Below are 9,621 nucleotides of genomic sequence, written 5' to 3' on the forward strand. Positions count from 1 at the left end.
CAAATAAATAAAATCTTTAAAAAACAAAAAACCCAAGAGGCCCTTATCCAGAGCCCTGAGCTTTATTTGAGAGTAAAAATGACATGCCTATCTAGAGTTCATACTCATTCTAAACTGACTCTAGGTACTCAGGATTCCAATTACCCTGCCTAAATGGGCTCAACTGTTTAAGGAATGCATTACATCATCGGTGTGTGCACTGGTGTATAAGGGGGGTGGACAGACTTTTTGAACATGCAAGCTAGGATATCCATATAGATGGGCAGGAGGCCCCCCTTGCTATACAATTCAGACAGGGATAGGAAGAGAAGGGTGGGCTGAGGGTCAGCTCTCCTCTTGTGCAATGTTCTTGCACTGGACTTTAAATCTGGCTTTTCAGGTGTTTATGAAGATACTATGTCAACACAGGTGTACTGAACATATTTCCATTTAACAAAGCTTTTAAATATTCCATTTGTGTCTCCACTGCATTCCTGCCCCAGGACTGCAAATACTTATAAGCCTACCTGCTCTCCTTATTTCTCTTGATACCCGATCCACAAATTGAGTCAGGAAATTCAATCAGTTAGGTCTTCAAACTATATATTCTATTTCTCTCCAATTCTTTCATTACCACCCTGATCCAAATCACCATCATCTCTCCCATGAATTATTGCAATGGACTCCTTAACTTGCCTCCCTAATTCTACCCTTGTCCTATAACCTATTTTCAATGTCAGGGTCATCCCACTTTCTCCAAGTCTGCTCAAATGTCATCTCAATGAGGCCTATCTAATCACTCTAAAATTGCAACCACCCCATTCCTCTTAATTTCCCCATAGTACGTATTATCTCCTAGCATCTACTGAATAATTTATTATGCCTATAATTTCAGTTCCTCTTCAAGAGGGAGGGCAAGAACCATTGTTTTGATGTGTTCCAATCACCTTGTACAATTCTTGGCACACAGGAGCTCAATATATGCAGAAACTTAATCAGAAACTCTTATGTGTCGTAAAAAGAAAATCAATGTGTTCAAAGGCTTTGGACAGATTTTTCATAATTCATGCTTTTATAAGAGACTATGAAAAAACTCCCCAAACTTGCCATACCAGTATGTATTTGGTATAATCTTTTAAAATGAATACTACATGTTAGGCCTCTCTCTAGATCTTAAATGTTATGTCCTACAGATAGCTATCTAAGTCCTACGAACTTTTCTGAGCAACACACAATTTAATATTATGAGAGGAATTTATACAAACTATCATTCTTTTGGTTTCTAGTTAAGAGTAATCAAAAGAAAAGAGAAACAGTAATGGAAGAGAGTTGATAGCAGTTTCTCCTACTTGGCAAATAGCCAAATACTTGTTTAAAAAGTCCACTAATCAGATTAATACTGGCTTAAAGACATTTGACTTAACATGAGTTGGTAATTTATTAAGAACTGTTAACTTTTGTTTACAACTTGATTACAAGATTATAAAATCTATGAACTTCCTAATTTACAGTACACAGTAGACTCTCACAGCAATGTATTATTAAAGATTGGGTTATAGCAAGGTTCAAATATATTTCAAAAAATAGCTAAAACCCCAGTCATCTAAGAAAATGTTTGGTCACTCTCACCAGCACACAAAGGTCCACAATCAGTCTGCAATTTAGACTTTTTAGCCATTCTGTTCATTTTAAAATACTATTCAGCAGAAATACTTTAAGAAGATTCTAATCTCCAAAATGCCCAGTTGAAAAGGTTAAATACTAACTCAATTAGATACAGAACTATCCAGACTTAGGTTCATCTGCCTAGCCGACTTTTTCACCTCACTAGCTGATGAAGTGATGCCTCCTAGTGATCAATTTGTATAACACAGCTTAAAACAAGTCAGAATAGTACATAGGCTGTTCGCTGCTCTCTATTCATGGGTTAAAAGTATTACAACCCAACTGTGGTTCAAACACTGCCCATCAGCTATCTCTGTCCTTTCTGCCAATAGCCTAATTCAGGTTTTTTCTCTTATGTACTCTAATAGGCTAACCACTTGAATCTATACCATTCCATACATTACACTGCTGCCAGTTCTATTCCTAGAACAATATAAAACTTAATTACCTCTCACAGTGTAGAACATTCCAACTCCTTGTCCTGGCATGGAAAACCCTCCTCAGAATAAGCACCACTTGCCTTTACAATTTACTCTCCTTGCACTCGACCCTGTATTAGCTCGTCACTTTTTTGTGCACTTTACTTCTCTTTACCAAGTCTTTTCCTACCTTATCAAAACTTTTGTTCTCCAAAGTCCTATTCACAAATACCATGGCTTAGCTTTCTTTTGGCTGAGCAGATTCCTTCTTAATCATAGCCCACTACTTCTAATTTGATCAGTAGTTAATATCTTAGATGAATGTTTTTATCATTGTACCTAGCAGCATGGTGGATCAGCAGTCTAAATGTTAGTTCTGGTTGAAAATATATTCAAAATAAAAAAGGCAGGTTAGAGACACCTTACTGCCGATGTCGAATAAGTAACTGAGTTCAGGAGCATTAAGGTAATACATTAAGGTAATTATTAGCTTTGAAGTGACAAATGAAAATATGAATGGATGAAATGGAGCTGGGGTCCAGCTCTCTTTTTATCCTAAATTCAGAATGTAGGAGATACGTTTGAGCAGAGGAAAGCAGCCCAATGAAGGTAGGTTAAGAGGGTATGATAAACTTGCTTGGGTGCACAAAACCGCTACTACTCGAAGTACTGGTACTCAGAAGCCCTTGGGGTGGTGGCAGAGAAGCATCAGGTACTCCAGCGACTAACCGTGGGAGCACTAGCGAACCGGTTTTAAATTTGAGCACTGCCCTGCCTCCTCCACCCCCCGCAATTAAGAGCCCATGAGCACCTAATATCCTTTCCTAAATCCACTTCTACTCAAACTAGGTAAATGCTCCTGTTGTTCACAACTCAAGTATCTGATAGCCACTTGGGCAAATCTCTTCAAGGACTAGACTGCAAAATGACTCCCTCTTTTGCAGTCTATTACAACACAGCACATAGTCTGAAAGGATAGACTATTCGATTTGATCATTATTATTAGTTTAAAAAAAATCAGCAAATGAGCAAAGCCTTTGTTAGGCATTAGAGGCAAGCAGAAGCAGTGTAGATAATGCTTTCCAAAAATACAAGGATGAAGGAAAATGGTAGGATAAACTTGCCTGAGTGCCGTAAATGGCAACACTACTTTAGAAGAGGAATTCAGGCTGCAGGGCAAGAACTGGAGGGCAGAGGTTGTGCCACAGAGGACAGGACTGACAGGATAAAAGAGCAAAAGGGATGAAATGAAAAGAACTCTGTGAGGTAGCCAAGCCCAAAGAGGTAGAGAGATGCTTTTACCAAAGATAGAACCTTATGGCAAGCTTCCACATTGCCAATAAACCTATTAGGAAAATCAAAATCTCCCATTAAAGGGAACAAATTTGCCACACAACTCCTAACTACAAACCACCTGATTTAGGTAAATCAATTGAGTAACAATGACGATCTCTTAACAGATCAGAAAATAGAACACTGAGCAGTTGTTGTTCCTAATGAGATCCCATTTACACTTTTCATTTCATTGTCTCGACCTCATCTGTATACCCAGTTTCCAAGGAAAGCATCATGCACGATCAAGTGAAAAGCCTCAGATGAAGGACAGGACTCGGCTCACAACGCAATCCTTTGGGCTATATTCCTAAACCTTACTGGAGCCTGTTTACCTATTTCTGAAATGTAGTTATTTGCCTTTTATGTTCCAGGATATCCTTGATGAAACAATCTTTTTCTAAACCTGAAGATCTTCAGTATATGTGACCAATGTGGTGGTCACCTTAACCTCCGTCCTCCCAACTCCTACCAAACGCAGCTTCAGCTTTAGATGTCTAGGTCTACCCTATTTACCAGTCTCCCTTTGGTGCTGTAACCAGGAATCACAGGCTCTTCTTTCAAGAGGACTGGATGCCAAGTCTTTTACCTCCTTCTGTCCCACTGCTGCCTAAAAACCAGTCCATGATGGGTAAATGGGTAAGAGGGCAGCAGCCATTTCAGCCAATAAAGCAGTTTAAAAAAAGATGAAAGCCATATGCCATAGACAGCAAAGCAAAAGCCTGTTTGAGAACTATGACACTCCCAAACCATCCCAAGTTTAATTTACACCTAGAAGAAAACTCCTTTTAACCCACATTGCATTTGGTTTGTTCAGCCAACATGTGTATGCACACCAGGTGCAGGGGAGGGGGCAGCATATCTAAAGGCTGTTTAAAATTGATTCAGATAAACTCTTATCTGCTCTAAAATATTTGATTTCCTGAAACCCCTAGCTTAATGGAAGTGCCTATTTAACCAGTAGTGCACACAGGAATATCTGCAAGAAGCCAGTGAAGACTTCTCTCACGAGTAGATAGGAGCATAGGCAGAGGACATCACGCTGGCTCCAACACAGACCAATGGTGAGGACGTGTTAAAGTTATTCAACTTCTATCTTTATGTATAAAGAGGGAGTTAATTATCATCCTCAAGTATAAAGATTAAATAAAGCATTATTTCTATTATCTTAAATGGGTACACATTTGGATCTTTCAAAAATGATTAAGATCTGTATTGCTATAAAAGCAAAGTTCCACCTAGTTTAAAATAGAAACAGTATGGCGATGTTTTTCTCTGAATGCCTCACAATGTTATGCCTACCCTTTAAAACTGAATCTATACTTAATGGTCATCTTAGACTTACCATTTAAGGTTCCTTTACTAATCAATCTTGACATTTTTATGATTAAGAATGAGCTAATTATGTGTACGTTTAGGAATCTCAATTGTCCAGAACAGTCAAATGATAAAAGTTTCTAATATGATGGGGTAAAACATTCTTTCTCCGTTAACAGGCATACAATATTTATTTTAAACTTTCTATGTTTCTGGTCATTTTGAAAACCTGTTGTAGCCAACTTGTTTTCATAAAAATAAAAAAATTGTGGCCATTATAAGATTTCAGTTCCTCTCATCCAAAATCTTATTCCTCCAGGAAGATGTAGTCCCCTTCTGTAATTAAACCAGGGTGGGTGTGTGACTGACTATAACCAGATTAGGTCATCATAAAAAGGCACTATAAGGCAGTGTCTAGGTAGAGATGTGGCTACATCCCAGCTGAGGTCTCATCCAACATCAACCACCTTTGCATGAAAAGCCTTCAGATGATTCCAGTCCCTGGCCTTCAAAAGCTGCCCCTAATGATGCTCTCAGTAGAGCAGAAATGAACTATAACCAAGCAGACTCAACAAAATAAATTATGTCGATATTTTAAGTTTTGAGAGTGGTTTTCTCATCCAGTACTAGATAACTGCAACTATTGATACTTTCCATGGTCTCATAGAATCACTGGATTTACAGAATATACACAACCCAGCACTGTTTTACCATTTTTCTCAATATAAGCCAACAAGTACGTAGGATTTGACAACTACAAAGGACCTTAGACTATCTTGGTTGACAGATTGAACTAATGAGAATCCATCATCTATCTTGCAACAAGACCCCATAAGAATGGTTTGTTTGGTACAATGGTCCAGATAAATCCTAATTGATCTACACGTACAAAAGTTTGCTGTACACTTACCATCTTCCAGGCCCAAAGTTAGGAAATCCAACACTGAGTATGCAACCCTAAACTACTTCTTGAACTGGCTTAGAACTGAAGGACCAGAGTAGGTATTAAATCAAAGAAAAAAAGATTCTATGTTGAATAAGACATGCACAGAAGACTAGTGGCAGGAAAAAGGTGAAAGAAAAGGCAGCCAAGCAAAGCTGGAACAATGCAAACGCAGGTTAGGCTGGGTTGTTGATATCGAAGTTCCTCTAAAGGTTGTAGGCCCATTCATCAAGCCAACTGAACAGCAAAGAGATCAGATCCAGCTTCTAGTTTTGAAACTTACATCAACTAGCCTAATCCAGTAACATCTTATTTCAGAACAGACACCTATCTCATTGTCCACCTCTGGGTTAACCATCACAATGAAGAGCTCCAGGTAAATGTTAAGGATGGAGATGATGGGCTAAATAGTGACAACTTTGGTATTCTGGAGCATTAATATCTAAATACTATCAGACTTCATTTCTGGATGCGAGCCAAGGCCAAAAAATTAGCATATGAAAATGTGTAAAAAAAAAGGTAATGAGATTTTTTTTTGAAATAGCTGACTTTACAGAACAAATTATTTTCTATTTTAATTTTACATCAAAAACTTTCATAAGGGGGAATAGGTTTACATTTCTCATCTAGTCTTAGTCTGTTCTTTTGTGTATCAAGTAGGGCACTTCTTAGCTAAGAGCCATTTTTGCCTTTAGAAACACAACAAAATCCCAACTAGTTCTAAAATTAATTGCCAAAATCAACTTAAAATGTGATTCCAACTACAAGTTCTAGATTTTCTTATGTTTGGGAAGCTCATTATTTATGTATCAGGTTCTAAGTACTAAAACCATTAATGTGTTCTCATTAGTGCTCACCACAATCTTCACAGAACAGTGAGTCTGAATTAACAGTGACAGATGAACCCAAAGCCTGTATTTAACCATTCTACCTCTATCACCCAATGTATTAACTTTGGAATAAATTAATTTATTCCCACATTTAAAAAATGCTAGTTCATCACTTGTTTAGGGGCTATATGGTTTTTTTGTAAAAGATTTTTGTTTTTTTATTTATTTGACAGAGACAGAGGCAGCCAGCGAGAGAGGGAACACAAGCAGGGGGAGTGGGAGAGGAAGAAGCAGGCTCACAGCGGAGGAGCCTGATGTGGGGCTCTATCCCACAACGCCAGGATCACGCCCTGAGCCGAAGGCAAACGCTTAACCGCTATGCCACCCAGGCGCCCCAGGGGGCTATATGGTTTTAATCTAAAATTAGATCTTTCCCATTTTTATTCATGTTTTTTTATTCCTACAGAGCAACCTCACCCACAATTCTCATTCCTGAGGCCACCTACTTGATGAAGGTAGTTATAAATATGGACTGGAGGAAGGCTAGGAAAAAAATCCTGTGTTGGATTAACTTTGAAGCATTCAGTGTGTATTCAGTTTTTATTTTTACTGGTCAAAATAAATTTGATTGCACATTTAACATTACCTGTACTGTGATTCTGTAAGAATATCTTCATAATGAGAAAAAAAGCAGCATTTGAGGGTAAAAAGGTAGGATGCCTGCAACTTTATTGAATAGTTTAGGAAAAGTGTATATGTATGCATAAGAATATAGGGCTATGTAGCAAAATCAATAAATGGTGATGTAAGAATACACAAGAATTCTTTCAACTATATATTTTCAGAGTTAGAGTTACACTATCTATCATGTCTTAGTTTAAAAATTGCCTTCATGGAAGGGTCATCCTCACTTTAAATACTCATCAGGTGGTTTTTAGTGTTTTAAACCCTTTAAAAGGACTTCTATAACTAAGTCTTCCATGGCTTGGCCCCTTGTATCTCCATCCATTCTTTCGACACCTTGAATATGCCTCAGATTGTCCTACTTCAGGACTTGTCAGTCTGTTTCCTCCAGTACCTTCACCTGAACTGCTCTCTGCTCAAAGGATCCATCTTTCACTACACAAACTCCTAACTCATCCTTGAAATCCCAGCTAAAAGCTGTCACGTTAAGTTTTGAGTTTTCTGGTAGAAACTACTTCACCGCTCCATGAAAAATTTATCGGAGCCACAACTGTTAGGAGGCTGTCAACAGCATTAACTCTTGATAGGAGGTCTGTCAACTTCTGGCACTTTTCATCGCTCATCCTCAAGTTCCTTCTTGGTTTTAAGTTTAAACCACACAAGGAACTAAAAACTGTTATCCTAAAAACTACTGTTATCCTAAGCAACATTTTCTCCTGAGTTTCAAAATAATAAAACTCAAAACAAGTAATTAAGAGATCTACAAAAGGTTCAAACTCTCAATTTCCAATATGAAAATCAAGTAACTGGATTAATGACTTACTTCCCACTGGCAATTTATTATTTCTAAATTGTTATGCTCCATTTCTCATCTATTTTACACTTAAGATAGTCGATGCCTTAATTTTTTTAACTGAAAAACCTAAAAGTACATTAGTGATATCAAATGGAAGAAACACAAGATACAAAGTATATTGTATTTTTTGAAAATATAATTAATACATCGATTAAAAATTTCTCATGGATAAACACTCATCCTTTAAGTAATTTCACACTCCAACAAAGATGTTTCCATTTCTCAGAAGTCACATAAGTGATTCCCTAATTAGTCCAAGAACTTGGTTTTTTAATCCAAGTTATATTCTGATACCTGGGTTTTTAAACCAGTATACAAAATCACTATACATCTATAAGTTAGTTAATTTCACCATTATCATTTACATTTACTTTTCAGCTATTAGACTTAGTGCTTTAAGTAGCAAATTACCTAAATTATGAACACATATTTTCAAAAATAAAATCCAGTTCACAATTACCAAGTATATATACAGTGCAGAAGATAAAAAAAAAAAACAAAAACTAAAGTAGCATAGGATTTCTCTTTCCTAAGGTTCCTATTAAGAACATATACTTCTTCTAAACTACCCATTTATTCTGTACATTTAAAATAACATTTGGCTTGACTTAAATAGTCAAAAAATATAAAGGCTAAAATTTTTATAAGACTAACCCATAAAAATGGACTAAAATTCTAAACCAAGCCCTGAAACCAAGCATTCAAAGAATATCTGAATATTAGTTTAATATTTCTGTATTGTATGATAAGGTTTTCACAAACAATAATTTAAAGTTTTATTTTTAATAATGGTAATGGCCTACAACTCAGATAAACCCACAAATTCATACTGTCTTACAAACAGCAGTAATATGAACAGTTAATTCAGTTATCTTAGGGCCTTATAATACACTAATCAGTATCATTAGCCTATTCACATTATAATGAAAATATTTCTATCAAAGCTAATGTCCACCTTTCAGGTTTGTTTTTATTACATGAGCTAAAAAAGGAAACAGAGGTAGAATCCCATTTTTCTTAAGATTACTCTGTAAGCCAGTTCCACACAATTAAGATATTTTATGTCACAGAAATATTAATACTATTTCAGTAAACTAAAGAATTCTGAAAATTACATAAACTTTCAGACATCTGTCTTAAACTAAAAAACTAAGTGATTAATGAAACTATTGTTCTGTTTACTTACCATATTTGAATGACCATAAAATGACAGAAAAAATTTTTCAAAGTATTAGCTCATATAGGTGATTATATGAGATTCTGCCATTTCTAGAGAGAAAAAAATAGAACTTCTTGGTAATCTGTGCCTGAGTGAGGGGAAACTATAAACTGCAAATGTAAAGACAAAATTCAAAGTGTCTCAAAAACGTCTATCATTAACTCAGTAAAAACCTTTCTAGTCTTCCAATAACAAACTCCACTTAGCAGAGCTTGGGAGGTTGCTTTTAAAATTATACAAATTTACAGGCCATTCTGGCCTAAGCGCAGAATAGCCTACTCTAACATCTCTACTCTGCTCTTCAAAAAAAGAAAAAGTGTATATATATATAAATGTATTCATATTTTTAAAAAAACACCCAAAATATCACCAGTACA

This window comes from Ailuropoda melanoleuca, chromosome 15, assembly GCF_002007445.2.
Source record: "Ailuropoda melanoleuca isolate Jingjing chromosome 15, ASM200744v2, whole genome shotgun sequence".
In the NCBI taxonomy this organism is placed as follows: Eukaryota; Metazoa; Chordata; class Mammalia; order Carnivora; family Ursidae; genus Ailuropoda; species Ailuropoda melanoleuca.